Below are 18326 nucleotides of genomic sequence, written 5' to 3'. Positions count from 1 at the left end.
GCCCAGTCCTGCATCCTATCTATGTCCTGCTGCAACTTTTGCCATCCTTCCAGACCATCCACAACACCACCGACCTTAGTGTCATCAGCGAACTTACTTACCCATCCCTCCACTTCCTCATCCAGGTCATTTATGAAAATGACAAACAACAAGGGTCCCAGAACAGATCCTTGAGGCACTCCGCTGGTGACTGACCTCCATTCAGAAAAAGCCCCATCCACAACCACTCTCTGCCTTCTGCAGGCAAGCCAATTCTGGATCCACAAGGCCAAAGGCCCTTGGATCCCATGCCCTCTCACCTTCTCAAGAAGTCTTGCATGGGGGACCTTATCAAACGCCTTGCTGAAGTCCATGTACACTACGTCCACGGCACCTCCTTCGTCAATGTGTTCAGTCACATTATCGAAGAACTCAACTAGGCTTGTAAGGCACGACCTGCCCTTGACAAATCCATGCTGACTATTCCTGATCATGTCAAACCTCTCCAAATGTTCGTAAATCTTGTCCCTCAGAAGCCTCTCCATCAGCTTACCAACTACTGAGGTCAGACTCACCGGTCGGTAATTTCCCGGGCTATCTCTGTTCCCTTTCTTGAAAATAGGAACTACATCCGCAATCCTCCAATCCTCCGGAACCTCTCCCGTCTCCATTGACGACGCAAAGATCATCGCCAGGGGCTCTGCAATCTCTTCCCTCGCCTCCCACAGTATCCTGGGGTACATCCCATCTGGTCCAGGCGACTTATCTACCTTGATAGAATTCAAAAGTTCCAACACATCCTCCTCCTTAATATTCACGTACTCAATCTTTTCCATCTGCTGCAAATCCATAACAAAATCTCCCAGATCAGCTTCCACTGTGAATACTGAGGCAAAGTACTCGTTAAGCACCTCTGCCATTTCTTCTGGTTCCACACAAACCTTTCCCCCCTCACCTTTTATAGGTCCTATCCCTTCTCTTCTTATCCTTTTACCTTTCACATATTTATAGAAGGCCTTGGGATTCTCCTTAATCTTACCCATCAAGGTCTTCTCATGGCCCCTTCTGGCTCTCCTAATTTCTCTTTTAAGTTCCTTCCTACAGTCCTTATACTCCTCAAGATCTTTAACCTCTCCTAATTCCCTGAACCTCTTATACACCTTCCCTTTCCTCCTGACTAGGTTCAACACAGCCTTTGTGCACCACGGTTCCCGCGACCTACCAAAACCCCCTTGTCTCATCGGAACGTTGTCATTCAGAGCTCCAGACACACATTCCTTGAATATCTGCCACCTTCCTTCGGTACTTTTCCCTAAGAACGCCTCCTTCCAGTTTATTTGTCCAAGTATCTTCCTGACTTCTTCGTATCTCCCCTTACCCCAGACAAACACCTTCCTAGCCTGCCTGATCCTATCTCGTTCCAATGCAATTGTGAAGGAGATAGAATTATGGTCACCATTTCCAAGATGCTCTCCTACCGAAAGATCCATCACCTGCCCTGGTTCATTCGCCAGTACCAGGTCAAGTACAGCCTCTCCCCTCGTAGGCTTATCCACATACTGTTTCAGGAAACCTTCCTGAACACACCTAACAAACTCCTCCCCATCCAAACCCCTTACCCTAGGGATATTCCAGTCGATGTTTGGGAAATTGAAGTCTCCCATCACGACAACTCTGTTTTTAAAACATCTCTCCAGAATCTGTTTCCCTATTTGCACTTCAACTTCCCTGTCACTATTGGGCGGCCTATAGAATACACCCAGCAAAGTTTTCGACCCTTTGCTGTTTGTAACTTCCACCCACAGAGATTCTGTAGACAGTCCCTCCACAACATCCTCTTTCTCTGCAGCCAAGACACTGTCCCTGATCAACAGTGCCACTCCACCACCCCTTCTGCCACCCTCCCTGTCCTTCCTGAAGCACCTGAAGCCTGGCACCTGAAGTACCCAGTCCTGTCCCCGAGACATCCAAGTCTCCGTAATGGCCACTACATCACAATCCCAAACAGCAATCCACGCCCTAAGCTCATCTACCTTATTCACTACACTCCTTGCATTAAAATATATACACTTCAGCCCCTCAGTCTGGGCATTTCCCATCTCCACCGCCTGTCTAACCTCCCTCCCATACTGCCTGCGGTCCTCCCCTACCTGGGAGTGAACCTCCTCCGTCCCAGTCTCCCCATCACAGTTCCCTCCCCCCATCCTTTCTAGTTTAAAGTCCCCCCAGTAGCCTTAGCCAGTCTTCCCGCCAAGATATTAGTCCCCCTGGTATTTAAGTGCCACCCGTCCTTACTATACAGGTCCCACCTACCCCTAAAGAGGTCCCAGTGATCTAGGAACCGAAATCCCTGCCCTCTACATCAGTCCCTCAGCCACGCATTCACCCTCCACCTCATTTCATTTCTTCCCTCATTCTCCCGTGGCACAGGCAGCAATCCTGAGATTACTACCTTCGCTTTTCTCTTCCTCAGCTGCCTACCCAGTTCCCTATAGTCCCTTTTCACGAGTGCCTCCCTCTTCTTGCCTACGTCAGTAGTACCTATATGTACTACAACCTCTGGTTCCTCACCCATCCCTTTCAGGATGTCTGGGACACGCCCAGAGACATCCCGAATCCCAGCCCCAGGGAGACAAACCACCATCCGCGACTCACGTCTACGTCCACAAAAACGCCTGTCCGCCCCCCTCACTGTGGAGTCCCCTATTAACACTACCTTTCTGCTCTCTTTTTTGATTTTTTGGCTCACTGGCTCAGCTCCAGAGACCTGGCCACCGCTTCCTCCCTCAGATGAGGGAGTCGAGAGCTTCAAGTTTTTAGGTGTTCAGATCACCAACAACCTGTCCTGGTCCCCCCATGCCGACACTATAATTAAGAAAGCCCACCAACGTCTCTACTTTCTCAGAAGACTAAGGAAATTTGGCATGTCAGCTACGACTCCCACCAACTTTTATAGATGCACCATGGAAAGCATTCTTTCTGGTTGTATCACAACTTGGTATGGCTCCTGCTCTGTCCAAGACTACAAGAAACTACGTGAATGTAGCCCAATCCATCAAACAAACCAGCCTCCCATCCATTGACACTGGCTACATTTCCCGCTGCCTCAGCAAAGCAGCCAGCATAATTAATGACCCCACACACCCAGGACAGTCTCTCTTCCACCTTCTTCCATCGGGAAAAAGATACACAAGTCTGAGGTCATATACCAACTGACTCAAGAACAGCTTCTTCCCTGCTGCCGTCAGACTTTTGAATGGGCCTACCTTGCATTGAGTTGATCTCTCTCTACACCCTAGCTATAACTGTAACATTACATTCTGCAATCTCTCCTTTCCTTCTCTATGAATGATATGCTTTGTCTGTATAGCGCATTAGAAACAATACTTTTCACTGTATGTTAATACATGTGACAATAATAAATCAAATCAAATCAATAATTATGTTTAATTACATGTAGGTGCCGGGTATTAGCTGGGGATCCATTTGTGCTCCTGTAAATAGACATGTGCCAAAATTGCTGATTTAGGAGATGCGTGCTTGTACTTTGTACATCTGCAATTAAATCCTTCTAAAAACGTGTAAAGATTGATTCCGTTTCTATCCTGTGCTAACTGGCTCTCTGGAGTAGAACAGGTCTTCCTTAGAGGCGGCACAGTGGCATGCTGGTTAGCACTGCTGCCTCACAGCACCAGGGACTTGGGTTCGATTCCTGGCTTGGATTCACTGTCTGTGTGGAGTTTGCACATTCTGCTTGTGTCTCCGTGGGTTTCCTCTGGGTGCTCTGGTTTCCTCTCACAGTCCAAAGATGTGCAGGTTAGGTTGTTGGCCACAGTAAATTGCCCTCAGTGTCAGGGGGTTAGCAGGGTAAATAAATGGGGTTATGGGGATTGGGTGGGATTGTGGTCAGTGCAATGGCCTCCTTCTGCACTGCAGGGATTGTATGAGGTCTGAATGGCCTGTTTCCAAGCTGCATATTCTATGTGAATCTGCTAAGTTTGTTGAATGGAAGCCAGATTCATACAAGTCCACCAATACGTCAGAACAAAACATCAGGGCCGAATTATCCAGCTGTTCACATCTCAGGGCTGCTGCAAGTTAGGATGGAGAAACTGGGGCTCAGCCAAATCTCTGTTCACTGCAACGGGACTGGAGAATCCTACTGGCGTGAACGGCCGGAGAATTTCAGCCCTCTTCACTATCAAAAATAACTTGCCCCTCAGAATGTTTCAATGTGCGTCACAATTGATGGAGTTCAGTTTCTGTTATTAGTGTGTAGAAGTTGGCATGGGTAAGATTTCACCGACAGGGTGCATTTGGCAGTGGTCAAGCAGCTTAAAAGGACATGATTGTCTGGATCGTATATGAATCTTATTGGTACGTTCTCCCAATGTTGAATGCTCTGCAGAACTAACTGGATGTGGAGATGCCGGCGTTGGACTGGGGTAAACTCAGTAAGAAGTGTCACAACGCCAGGTTAAAGTCCAATAGGTTTATTTGGTAGCACAAGCCACTCACCTCATGAAAGAGCAGTGCTCCAAAAGCTAGTGACTTGTGCTACCAAATAAACCTGCTGGACTTTAACCTGGTGTTGTGAGACATCTTACTGAACTAATTGGAAACAACCTCGTTTTTCCAATAATTAACCTTGAACTCACCAGACACCAGAACAGCTGAAAATGCAAAAATAAATAGGTGAAAAATATCACGTAATGTTTATTCATTCCAGCACTGGCCGAGCAGAAACTACATTGTGCACAGAGTACAGGAAACTTCCAAGACAGTGAGGGAAGCGTTTGAGGAAAGTAATTGGAATGGCATTTCAGAAGATGTAATGCTGAGCATGCAGGAAGAATGTATTCCCAGGAAGGGAAAATGCAGACAAAACAGAATTGATCTTAAACAATGGGCAAACTAATCCAAATTAAGACAAGGTGAGGAGTCACCTCTTAAAACCAGAGGCGAGACCAGTGAAGGAGCTGACTGAGATTATTCAATAACCCTTTGCTCACTGACCTATATTTGTGTCTGGCATCCTGAACTGATTCTCATCCTTGTTTTCAAATCGCTCCATGGCCTTGGTCCCCTTCCCACTCTCTGCCATCTTCTACAACCCCACAACCCTCTGAGATCTCAGCGTTCCTCCAATTCTGGCATTTCACACATCCCCATTTTTAACTGCTACCCAATTTGTGGCCATGCCGGACCCCGAGCTGTGGAATCCCCTTCCCGCATCTCTCTTAGAATTAGAATCCTACAGGCCATGTGGCCCATCGAGTATGCGCCGACCACAGTCCCATCCAGGTCCTAGTCCCATAACCCCACGTATTTACCCTGCTAGTTCCCCCAGACACTAGGGTCAACTTAGCATGACCAATCCACCAACCCGCACAATTTTGGACTGTGGGAGGTAACTGGAGCACCCAGAGGAAACCCACGCAGACACAGGGAGAACATGCAAACTCCACACAGTCACCCGAGGTTGGAATCGAACCCAAGTCCCTGGCGCTGTGAGGCAGCAGTGCTAACAACTGGGCCACCGTGCCACTCCCTCGTTCCTCCTTAAAGATACACCTTAACACTCCTTGCTTTGACTAACATTTTGTTCGCTGGTCTTAATTGCTCCTTCTTTGACTCAGATTCTGGGCAATACTTTAGGACATTGCAGCTTGTTAAGGGCATGATATAAATGTCAGTTGTTGCTGTGCACAACAGCCAATGTGAATCTAGAGATGGTGACCACACACTCTTCCAAAGGCCAATGTGAATCAAGGGGCCCTTCGCCCCGTGCCCAGCCCTGGGTTCCAGGCAGGGTTAGAAATCAATGCTAAACATCTGTCTAATGCCCCAGAAAGCTTTGGTGAAGATAGGCAGGCATCGGTGAGGAAAAGGAGAGGCCACAGACAGACAGTACCACAAACTGCACAGCAATGCCACAAGCTGAACACGCAATGCCACAAGCTGCACATGCAATGCCATAAACTGAACATGCAATGCCACACACTGCACACACAATGCCACAAATTGCACACGCCATGCCACAGGCTGCACGCAATGCCATAATCTGCATATGCAATGCCAGAGGCTGTACATGCAATGTCACAAGCTGTACATGCAATGCCACAAACTGCACACACAATGCCACAAACTGAACATGCAATGCCACAAGCTGCACATTCAATGCACACACTGCACACCGTAACTGAGCGGGTAGCATGGTAACTGAGCGAGTAACACTGTAACTGAGCGGGTAGCACCGTAACTGAGCGGGTAACACTGTAACTGAGTGGGTAGCACCGTAACTGAGCGGGTAACACTGTAACTGAGCGGTAGCACCGTAACTGAGCGGGTAGCACCGTAACTGAGCGGGTAACACTGTAACTGAGCGGTAGCACCGTAACTGAGCGGGTAACACTGTAACTGAGCGGGTAACACTGTAACTGAGCGATAGCACCGTAACTGAGCGGGTAACACTGTAACTGAGCGGGTAACACCGTAACTGAGCGGGTAACACTGTAACTGAGCGGGTAACACGGTAACTGAGCGAGTAACACTGTAACTGAGTGGGTAACACTGTAACTGAGCGGGTAGCACCGTAACTGAGCGAGTAACACTGTAACTGAGCGGGTAACACGGTAACTGAGCGAGTAACACTGTAACTGAGCGGGTAACACGGTAACTGAGTGGGTAGCACCGTAACTGAGCGGGTAACACTGTAACTGAGCGGTAGCACCGTAACTGAGCGGGTAGCACCGTAACTGAGTGGGTAACACTGTAACTGAGCGGTAGCACCGTAACTGAGCGGGTAACACTGTAACTGAGCGGTAGCACCGTAACTGAGCGGGTAACACTGTAACTGAGCGGTAGCACCGTAACTGAGCGGGTAACACTGTAACTGAGCGGGTAACACGGTAACTGAGCAAGTAACACTGTAACTGAGTGGGTAACACTGTAACTGAGCGGGTAACACCATAACTGAGCGAGTAACACTGTAACTGAGCGGGTAACACTGTAACTGAGCGGGTAACACCGTAACTGAGCGAGTAACACTGTAACTGAGCGGGTAACACGGTAACTGAGCGAGTAACACTGTAACTGAGCGGGTAACACGGTAACTGAGCAGGTAACACTGTAACTGAGTGGGTAACACTGTAACTGAGCGGTAGCACCGTAACTGAGCGGGTTGATAGCGCCATCACCAATTAAAAATCTAACTCCTTCTTAAATCTACTCACTGTCCCAGCACCCACCGCAATTTGGGGTAACGAATTCCACAGATTCACAACCCTTTGGCAGAAGTAGTTTCTCCTCAACTGTGTTTTAAATTTGCTGCCCCTTATCCTAAGACAGTGACCTCTCATCCTAGAATGCCTCACAAGAGGAAGCATCCGCTCCACGTCTACTTTATCCAAACCTTTTATCAGGAACAATAGAATCTCTGGCAGCTCTCTCCACCGCCCCCCCCCACCACACCCCCCCCCCCCCCCCACCCCCCGAAAGATGTAATGGGAGGACTGCGTGTACAGAGGCTAGTTTCTGGATATACAGAGAGAGAGAGACAGACATCAATCTGTCCCTATCAGTGAGCCAGTGATTCTTTTTTTCTCACTATTTAAGGCACGGTTGACAATCTCTCACTCAGTGGCATTAGTCCCACTGAATCCTGGTACATACAGGAGCAGACTGGGCAATCCTCTGCCCGGTATAAGGTTTTTAGAAGGGTGTAGGTTCTGCTCCAGTGACCCTTGGTTCAATCTGCAGTTCAGTCCGAACCAGCGACGCTGCAGGAAAAATATAACCAGCCAAATTTCCCATTTTAAACTGCTGTTCAGAGAACGGAATTGGACAAAATAGGTGAAATATCCTTACCCAGGAACACAGAACCGCTACAGTGCAGGAGGAGGCCATTCAGCCCATCAAGCCTGCACTGACTACAATGTTACCCAGCCCCTACCCCCATGTATTTACCCTGCTAGTCCCCCTGACACTCGGGGCAATTTAGCATGGCCAATTCACCTAACCAGCACATCTTTCGGACTGAGAGAGGAAACCGGAGCACCCGGAGGAAACCCACGCAGACACGGGGTGAATGTGCAAACTCCACACAGACAGCGATCCAAGGGAGGAATTGAACCCGGGTCCCTGGAGCTGTGAGGCAACAGTGCTAACCACTGTGCCACCGTGCTGGCCAACACTGCAGTGATAAAATAGCTGATGTACTCTCTCTCTCACCCAGGAACATGACTGGAAACCCTGTGTAGGGCTGAGTAAAACCACATTGTCTCCCTGCACGACTATATAAGGAGACATCTAAACATCCGCCTCTCGCTTCAGTTCTTATTCCACACCGTGTAATCCATTTGTGCAGTCTGAATAGCTAGATTCTTCCTCGGAACAGTGAAAATCTGTTTGAAAGGGCTCGAAAATGTTGCGATTATGTAGCAGGGCCACCAGCACCGAATGAGAACAAGACAGGCTAACATTTTAGACATGGAAGTGAGAACACTGGCAGAAACTACTGACAAAACATCAGCATGTCTTTTTGCGCTTACTGACAAAACACTGCTGCAGGTGGAGAATTCTGTGTTTCTGCTCCTTTCCTTACACCAATCCCATCACCTTCTCACACCTTGTCAGCTTCCCCAGTTTCTCAGCTCAGCCCTTAACAAACCCTGTCATGGCACAGTGGTTAGCACAGCACCAGGGAACTGGGTTCGATTCTAGGCTCGGGTCACTGTCTGCATGGAGTTGCACGTTCTCCCCGTGTCTGCGTGGGTTTCCTCCAGGTGCTCCGGTTTCCTTCCACAGTCTGAAAGGTGTGCTGGTTAGGTGCATTAACCATGCTAAATTCTCCCTCAGTGTACCCGAACAGGCGCCGGAGTGTGGCGATTAGGGGATTTTCACAGTAACTTCACTGCAGTGTTAATGCAAGCCTTACTTGTGATATTACTAAATACACTTTACTTTTATTTTACCCCAAGCGAGGGCTCTCTTTGCTCAGTGGGCTGGGTGGCGACTGTGGTGCAGAATAAAGCCCCCAGCTGCTGCGGCAGTACATGGAGGTCTGCCTCTTTGCCTTATCCCATGTTTGGTATGGAGTGGTATCCCTCAGGTTATATAGCCGATTGTCTCGCTCCAATTGAGATGGAATGAGGTCTTGTGGCACAGTGAGTATTTTTCATTCGTTCATGGGACATGTGCGTCACTGGCTGGCCCGCATTTATTGTTCATCCTGAGTTGCCCGAGGGCAGTTGAGAGTCAACCACATTGCTGCTGTGGCTCTGAAGTCACATGTAGGCCAGACAGGATGAGGATGGCAGATTTCCTTACCTAAAGGACATGAGTGAACCAGATGGGTTTTTCCAACAATTGACAACAGTTTCATGGTCATCAGTAGATTCTTAATTCCAGATATTTTTTACTGAATTCAAATTCCATCATCTGCCGTGGACGGGATTCGAATCCTGGTCTCCAGAACATTAGCTGAGTTTCCGGATTAATATTCCAGCGATAATACCGCCAAGCCATCACCTCCCCATCCCTGGCCTCTGGGCCAGAAGCTCTGGGTTCGTGTCCCACTCCAGGACTCAATGGCAACACAGCCAATCAGGTTGAGTATCAACCAGGAAATCCTAGAATTATTGAATTGTTACAGCGCAGAAGGAGGCCATTCGGCCCATTGTTTCTGTACCAGCTCACCAGATTACTTACTGCAATTCTCCACAGCAATGACGTGTCAAGATCGGGAGAGATTCCGGTCAGCCATGAGATAGAAAGAAACTGGAGCCTCGAACATCACTGTCCATCGCTCCAGGCCGCAGCATGCAGGTGAGAGTATGTGCGTGGTCACAACAACCTGGACTCTTTGGGGCAGCCAGCTCTGTTGGTTGGACTAGCAATGTGGATCAAAGTGGTCTCAACAGCGCAGGTTCAATCCCTACTCTGTTTGGGTTCTGGATTTGAGTGGCACAGTGGTTAGCACTGCTGCCTCACAGCGCCTGAGACCCAGGTTCGATTCCCAGCTCGGGTCACTGTCTTGTGGAGTTTGCACATTCTCCCCATGTCTGCGTGGGTTTCCTCTGCATTCTGAAAGACACACTGGTCGGGTGCACTGACCCGAACAGGAATGGACCGTGGTGACTAGAGGAATTTCATAGTAACTTCATTGCAGTGTTAATGTAAGCCTTAACTTGTGACTAAATGAGCAAACTTTCACTTTTACTTTACCTTTTAACTTTTCTTTCCCCACACGTGGTGGAGATTATGATGCTGTGGGTTAGAGCTGCCTTTGGGCACAGAACACAAGAAGAAGAATGCTGAGGTTCCTCCATGGCTAATTATTATGGCCTTTCCAATAAACCTACAGGATGATGCTGCAATGCAGAACCATCACACATCGTTACTAAGGCTGCCTCACTCCTAAATATTGACGCCCTCAATCATTACATTTATAAAGTCAGCAAACCACACAGCAGACTGCTGCAGAGCAGTTCCTAAATTATCAAAGGATCGGTGTAAGAAAGATACTTTCACTTACGTGACAGGTTCAAAACTCGGCATCATAAATATAATAATCACTAATACATGGTGTCACAGTGGTTAGCACTGCTGCCTCACAGCATCTGGGACCTGGGTTCAATTCTGGCCTCAGGTCACTGTCTGTGTAGAGTTTGCACATTCTCCCTGTGACTGCGTGGGTTTCCTCCCGGTGCTCCAGTTTCCTCCCACAGACTAAAGATGCGCAGGTTAGGTGGATTGGCCATGCTAAATTCTTTTAAGAAAGATGTACGTGTTAGGTGGATTGGCCATGTTAAATTGACCCTTAGTGTCAAGGAGATCAGCAGTGTAAATAGGTGGGATTATAGGGATAGGGCTTGGGTGGGATTGCTATCAGTGCAGATTGATGGGCCAAATGGCCTCCTTCTGCACTGTAGGAATTCCATGATTCTATTCCAGGGCTAAGCAAATTGGTAGCCATTTCATAGAAGCTAATCTAGTTATTTTAAAAAGGAAACTTCTGTTTTTAATTTCATGTTGAGCGTATTAAATCCCTTCTGTTTGAGTGTCTCCAGGGCACTTAAATTTTAAGACCTCCTTCTCAATTATTTAGACTTCCTTCTCTCGTAACCTTCCTCCAAGGTTCACCTGTACAGGTGTGTGCTGCCCTAGAATCCATAGAATCCCTGCAGCCAGAAGGCAGCCACTGGCCCATGGAGTCTGCATCACCTCTCGAAAAGAGCATCTTACCCGCCCGCTGCCCTTGTTCTTCCAGGTGGTACAGGTTATGTGTGTGGAAAGTGCTGTCGAAAGAGCCTTGGTGGGTTGCTGCAGTACAAGGGGAGGCAATGGCCTAGTGGTATTATCACTAGACTATCCAGCAACTCAGCTAATGTTCTGAGTACCTGTGTTCGAATCCCATCACAGCAGATGATGGAATTTGAATTCAATTTTTTTTAAAACTGTGGAATTAGGGATTGGTGACCACGAAACCATTGTTGATGGTTGGAAAAACCCATCAGGTTCACGGATGCCCTTTAGGGAAGGAAATCTGCCATTCTTACCCGGTCTGGCCTACATGCGACTCCAGACCCACAGCAATGTGGCTAACTCTCAACCGTCCCTCGGACAACTAGGGATGGGCACTAAATGCGGGCCATCCAGCAACGCCCACGTCCCACAACTGAATAAAAATTTCACAAACGATGCAGTGCGTTTCGCAACCAATGGATTAGAAATACAGCCACTGTTACACTGAGGACAGAACGTGAAGCATCTTGGTGCGTGGGAATTGTGAGGCTTGTCACTGGTAATGAATTGAAATGGGGAATTGCGGCCAGAAAATGACATCTCTCAAGAATAGATAAGAAGAGCGCTGACTGAGTGCTCTTTAAACTGGAACTGTGAACACGTTGTTAATGGCCACACCATCACGCAGTCACCTGCAATGCTGAAGATGGAACTGTCTACTACTGGAGCTGTTTGGAGCAAGGTAATGGTTCCAGTTTAGTGCATTCCCCATTAGAAAAGGGGGAGAGTGCTTTCTGCTCACTGGCTCCCATCCTGACAGCATGTTTTTATGAAGACTTTAAGGAGCTGGAACTTATGCAAGAGAACAGCTCTCTCCAGCTCTGCCAAGAGAATAGATGGAAGCAATATAAATACACGGTTCCAGCACCACGAATGAAGGCAGCCAACACAATGCCTTTCAGGAGAATGGGTAAAGGAGCACATCTGGGAATTGTTTTGCTTTTGCCTCTCTGGATTTGGAGAGCCTCATCTCATCGGCATCAGGATCAGAACTAATTCCCCATTGAACAATGGGAATCAAAATTCAGCTCAAATGTCCTCCTTATAGCATATATTACCTTGGGCCAGGTCATATGACAGATAATACTGCTACAACCACAGCAGATGTTATTTGCTGAGCAAGCCAGATCCCAGAAGGAAACTTGTCTTGCTGATCATAACCTTTTTTTTTGTATCTTTGATAAAGGGGAGAACCTACCGACCCCAGAAGCATAGAACTCCAGTAAACGTCTGGGTTTTAAAAATTAAAATATTTCTTATAAGAAGAAAAACAACAAAGTGCATCAGATTGAGGTTGTACAGTTAAAACTGTCTTACAAAATATCTCCCCAAAAACCCCACATAGTCAGAACACATAAGTAAACGACTTTCTTAGCAACGACTTCCTGACAAATTTTTAACCATAAAAATCCTGTAATATTACCCAAGGCAAAAACTGCTGTTACTTTAGTAAAGATAGGCCACACGATTCCACAAACACTTCTACTCAGCTGTGGAAATTCAAGAAAGTTCAGAAAACAGAAACTTTTCTGGCTTGTAAACTGGATGGCTCTTTCAAATTCATTGGGTGGCATGGTGGTTAGCACTGCTGCTTCATAGCGCCAGGGACCCACATTTGATTCTCACCTTTGGGTCACTGTCTGTGCAGTGTCTGCATGTTCTCCCCATGTCTGTGCGGGTTTCCTCCGGGTGTTCCAGTTTCCTCCCGCAGTCCAAAAGACGTGCTGGTTGGGTGCATTGGCCGTGCTAAATTCTCCCTCAGTGTACCCGAATAGGTGCTGGAGTGTAGCGACTAGGGGATTTTCACAACGGTTTCATTGCCGTGTTGGTGCAAGCCTACCTGTGACTAATAAATAAATAACTAATAAATAAACCACTTCTCCCAGCACAGAGCCGGTCTCAGGAACATTCACCACACACAACCACGTGAATTCAGCTTGACATCTTTCCATAAGTATCCGCTTCCCTTTTCATCCCCAACTCCAGCATCTCTTTGAACTGAACCTTATCAATCTACAAAAATCTCCCATATTTTCCAATTGCCTTCATTTCCCGATCAATAAAATGTCACCTTGTTCCCTTGTTTATTTATTAAACTTCTATAAGTTGTGAAAGTCCCTTTGAAACTTTGCTTTGAAATTTTACAGCTGAAAAGGCAAGTACATGCCTATCTCCTAATGCAAATTTTACACCCAACCTATTTACTAGTTAATCCAATCTCTCCATGGCCCATCAGAGCAAATGCATGCACCTAGCATTGAAACCCTTTCATCTCTCAGCTTTCATAGACAAGCAGTTTAATCAATCATGGACAAAAACACACAAGAGACACAAAGCCTTCTTTACAGAACATACATCCACTGACTCCTGTCTATATTTCTCGCTGCCTCGGAAAAGTAGCCAGCATAATTAAGGACCCCACACACCCCGGACATTCTCTCTTCCACCTTCTTCCATCGGGGAAAAGATACAAAAGTCTGAGGTCACGTACCAACCGACTCAGGAACAACTTCTTTCCTGCTGCTGTCAGACTTTTGAATGGACCTACCTTGCATTAAGTTGATCTTTCTCTACACCATAGCTATGACTGTAACACTACATTCTGCACTCTCCCATTTCCTTCTCTATGAATGGTATGCTTTGTCTGTATAGCGTGCAAAAAACTATACTTTTCACTGTATGCTAATACATGTGACAATAATAATTCAAATCAAATATTCACAATAATATTAATGTAAATTAAATCATTACAATGCCAAATGTTGCAAATTGGGCCACAATCCAGTGAAAGATGGATTGGAATCAGGTTCTCAGACTTACCAATCACTCCACTTCACAAAACGCAGAAGGAGGTCAAATGATCTATCATACACAGAGACCGGTGCTTAATCATAGAGTTATTGCATCCCTACAGTGCAGAATAAGGCCATTCAGCCCATCAAGCCTAGGCCCTATCCCACCTAGGCCCTATCCACATAACCCCACATATTTACCCCGCTAATCACGCTGACACTATAGGGCAATTTAGCATGGCCAATCAACCTAATGTGCAAAACTTTGGACTGTGGGAGCACCCGGAGGAAACTCATGCAGGCACAGGGAGAACATGCAAACTCCACACAGGCAATCACTTGAGGATGGGATTGAACCTGGCACTGTGAGGCAGCAGTGCTAACCACTGTGCTGCCACCATGCCATCCAGCAATGGTTCCAGCAGTGAGGTTTCCCCACGACAGTCGTGCTTAAGAGTTAGAGGGATTACTTTTCAGCATATAACTTCTCACTCTCAGTTCCTTTCTCTCCAAAGTCCTTTTCCAACTAATTGTCTGAATTCTATTCCTCCAGGCTAGAATCACTGCTGATTGAAGGCAACAAAGATTTCTTAAGGCTCATACCACCTTGACTTGGTCCCTGTGTTTGGAAAGATGATTCTTGATTTCATTCCTACCTGCTTGTCTCTAATTTTAAGATTATGCCCAACTGTTCTGAATTTTTCCATTAGAGGAAAGTTTCTTTACATCTGCCCTTAGGAAGCCCCTGTATAATTCCAAACATACACCAACAACAAAGTGTGGGTTAGGTTGATTGGCCATGCTAAATTGCCCCTTGGTGTCCCGAGACGTGCAGGTTAGAGAGATTAGCGGGGCATGTATGTGGGGTTTCAGGGATAGGGCCTGGATGGGATAGTTGTTGGTGCAGACTCGATGGGCCGAATGGCCTCCTTCTGCACTGTAAGGTTTCTATGTTTATGTTTCGATACTTGGCCTGAATGTTCAGGTCCCTCAAGAGCAGAGGTAGATTGGGTCTGAGAAATTGGCTTCTCACCTCCATTCCTGCAGTCAGCCATTTTAGGTCAAGGCAGATTTGGAAACACTGCCCCCTCCCCTCTCCACCCTGCGAGATGGGGGAAGGGGTATAGTCAGTCTCATTATGAGACTCAGTATGGGTGAGTTCAGGAGGTGGACAGGCATTTTTCAGTCTACATCCAGTTTCCCGTGGCAACAGAAGGGCAAATCAGCTGTTTGAACTCTCTTGGGTAGGGCCTACTGGCCCATCCTGGCTGCGAGGATGGGGGTGCAGCCAAAAAAGATGCCATGTATACAGTACCCCACCCCCCAGCACACCACAGTGGTGATAAAACTTCTAAAAGAATGCTTAGAGAGCACGTTCCTGTTGAGGCATCCTCCTGCTTACTTTGTACCTGTACCTCTGACTGGCCTTCCCCACCCGCTGCCGTTAACTGGATAGCAAACTGTCTCCTTGCCAATTCCAGGGATGGCGGCACTGATGTATGAGTGGCTAGGTTAGGATTTCTCACTGGAGCTCAGAAGAATGAGGGGGGATCTCATAGAGACTTATAAGATTCTAACAGGACCAGATAGGGTAGATGCAGGGAGGATATTCCCTAATGGTCCAGAGCCAGGGGGTCACAGTCTGAGGATTCAGGGTAGATCGTTTAGGATGGAGAGGAGGAGACATTTCTTCACCCAAAGAATGGTGAGCCTGTGGAATTCATTACCACAGGAAGTAGTTGATGCCAAAACATTGAATGTATTCAAGAGGCGGCTGGATACAGCACTTGGAGCGAATGGGATCAAAGGTTATGGGGAGAAAGCAAGATTAGGCTATTGAGTTGGATGATCAGCCATGATCATGATGAATGGCGGAGCAGGCTCGAAGGGCCAAATGGCCCCCTCCTGCTCTATCTTCCATGCTTCTATGCAACTAGGGCTCCACCACGTGAAATTTTTAACTTGAATCAATCAGTTTCCTATGGGAAGCAGACTCGGGAGCTGGGAACAATCCCAGTCCCTGCTTCTGGCCTCTGTGCGGAACAACCCAGCCCCCTGATTCCATCACCTCTTCACAATAGGGTCCAGGGCGCTTGTTCACCAACTCCTGTACCAATGGTGCAGCCGAGGGAGCCAATGTGCAGGCTGACGCTGATACAGGGAGGAAAGTAGGGGAGTGACGTGCTGGGACATCTTATTTCACTTAAAATAGAGATAGAAAGACAACATGAGACTTCTTCAGATGCTGTGGTAGCTGAGGTCACAGCAGTCGGCTGTGTTAAGTGTAAATTATATGGAAACTGTCATCAAGCTGGTACCACTTTGTAATCAAAGGAATATTACACAGGCCAATTTCCTGAATTTAGAGATGGAACAGCACAGGGGATAGTTTTATTTACATTAATTTCTGCAGCTGTTGTAAATTCAATCCCACCTTGGTACTGGACGCATGGTTATAAACTCTGAAGAACGCACCTCCCCTGAATAGAACAAGACAAACTGTGAAGCAGGAGTACTCATAGCTTTCAACTCAACACGTTGGCGTTGCATTCTTGGAATGGAAGTATTGGATACTCAATGGTGAATCATAGAATCCCTCCAGTACAGAAGAAGGCCATTTGGCCCATTGAGTTGTACCGACCACAATACCACCCAGGACTTCTCCCATAACCCCATGTATTTACCCTACTAATCCCCCTGACACTAGAATCAGTTTAGCTTGGCCAATCAACCCACACATTTTTGGGCTGTTGGAGGAAACCGGAGCACCCGCAGGGAATCCACGCAGACCAGGGAGAAAGTGAATTAGAATAAGTAGAGTGTAAGGGTGGGTGCGAGTGCCCAGGGTGAGCACTGAGGGAAAGAGAGACAGGATGTGAGAGTTAGAGAGAGAGAGAAAGGAAAAGAGAGAGAGAGAGACGGAGGCAGAAGAAGAGAGAAGATGGGAGAGATGGAGAGAAAGGGAAAGAGTGAGAGGGAGAAAGAAAGAAGAGAGGGAGAGAAAGGAAAAAAGTGAAAAAGAAAGAGAGGGAGAGAAAGCAAAAGAGTGAGAGGGAGAGAGGAAGAGATATATAGGAAGAGGGAAAAGGAAAGAGAGGGAGAAAGAGAGAGAGAGAAAAAGGAAAGAAGAGAAAGGGAGAGAGTTTTTATTTCCTGGTGCGGTGAATGAGTGCTGGGGGATGGGGGGAGGCAGATCTGATGAAAAGCCGTTATTTAAATTCCTACAGAGCAGAAGAGCATGGGGGGGAACCAGAGCACCTGGAGGAAACCCATGCAGACATGGGGAGAACATGCAGACTCCACACAGACAGTGATCCAAGGCGGGAATTGAACCCGGGTTGATGGCGCTGTGAAGCAGCAGTGCTAACCGCTGTGCATTACCCGGAGACAGCGACTGGGGCAGGGTGCAGTGAGGTAGAAGATTATAAACCCACTGAGGAGAATGGGACTGTGTAATTTATTCGCAGAGATGCCCCAAAGGCAGCATCAACTGCACAAGGGAAAGACTTGAGTATTGATGAAACGGGGTGAGGAGGCAGCTGCAATGGGGGCAACAGGCCCACACACTGCGGGGGAGAAAACTACTGAGGCTGGGACTCTGCTGATGATATTCTGGGTCCCTCTGACCCAAACCGGACAGCCTTGGGATTCTCCAGTTGATCCCAGTTTAAAAATATATTGGCTCCGGCTCTGGAAGATCTTTTAAAATTCTCATCCTTGATTTTAAATCCTTCCGTGGTGTTAATTCCATTGACTGTAAAATCTGAAGCTAGTCTTTTCCTAAAAGCTGGTTTATTCCCAAGGATAGAGGGAAGACACAGATTCTTCCAGTTCCTCCCAAAGCCCAGTGTGAACTGGTTTTTATAATCTTGTAATTATTCCTGAATCCTTCCCCTGCTCTTAATTACCAACTGGAAGCGAAGGCTCCTTGCAGCATGTTCCCACACTGACACAGGGCCTTGCTGCCTATCTCAGTAATCTCCTCCGGCCATGCTATCTGCACTCAACTAACTCGCCTTCTCCAACTCCAATCGCTCACTATCACTGCTCATGCTTTCAGCTGCCTGGGCCACCAGCTCTGGGATTCCCTCCTGACAGCTCCTCGCCTCTCTCTCTCTGTCCTCTCTCCCCACTCCACCTCCCCCCATCCGCTGCCTCTCTCTGTCCCCCTCTCTCTCCCTTTGTCTGTCCTCCTCTCGCTCTCTCCTCCTCTCCTGTCCTCTCTCTCTCTTCTTCGTCTGTCCTCTC

The 18326-nt window shown here is 47.5% G+C and overlaps 1 protein-coding gene across 6 annotated transcripts in view; it reads right to left on the bottom strand.

Moving 5' to 3' along the window:
- The window catches only part of smyd3 (SET and MYND domain containing 3), a 664143-nt gene that overhangs the window by 172458 nt on the left and 473359 nt on the right, over window positions 1–18326 (bottom strand). The window lies entirely within an intron of this gene.

This window comes from Carcharhinus amblyrhynchos, chromosome 12 (assembly GCF_965287045.1).
Source record: "Carcharhinus amblyrhynchos chromosome 12, sCarAmb.v2.hapA, whole genome shotgun sequence".
NCBI classification, from domain to species: Eukaryota; Metazoa; Chordata; class Chondrichthyes; order Carcharhiniformes; family Carcharhinidae; genus Carcharhinus; species Carcharhinus amblyrhynchos.
The sequence above is the reverse complement of the archived record's forward strand: the minus strand, read 5'-3'. Positions and strand labels throughout refer to the sequence as shown.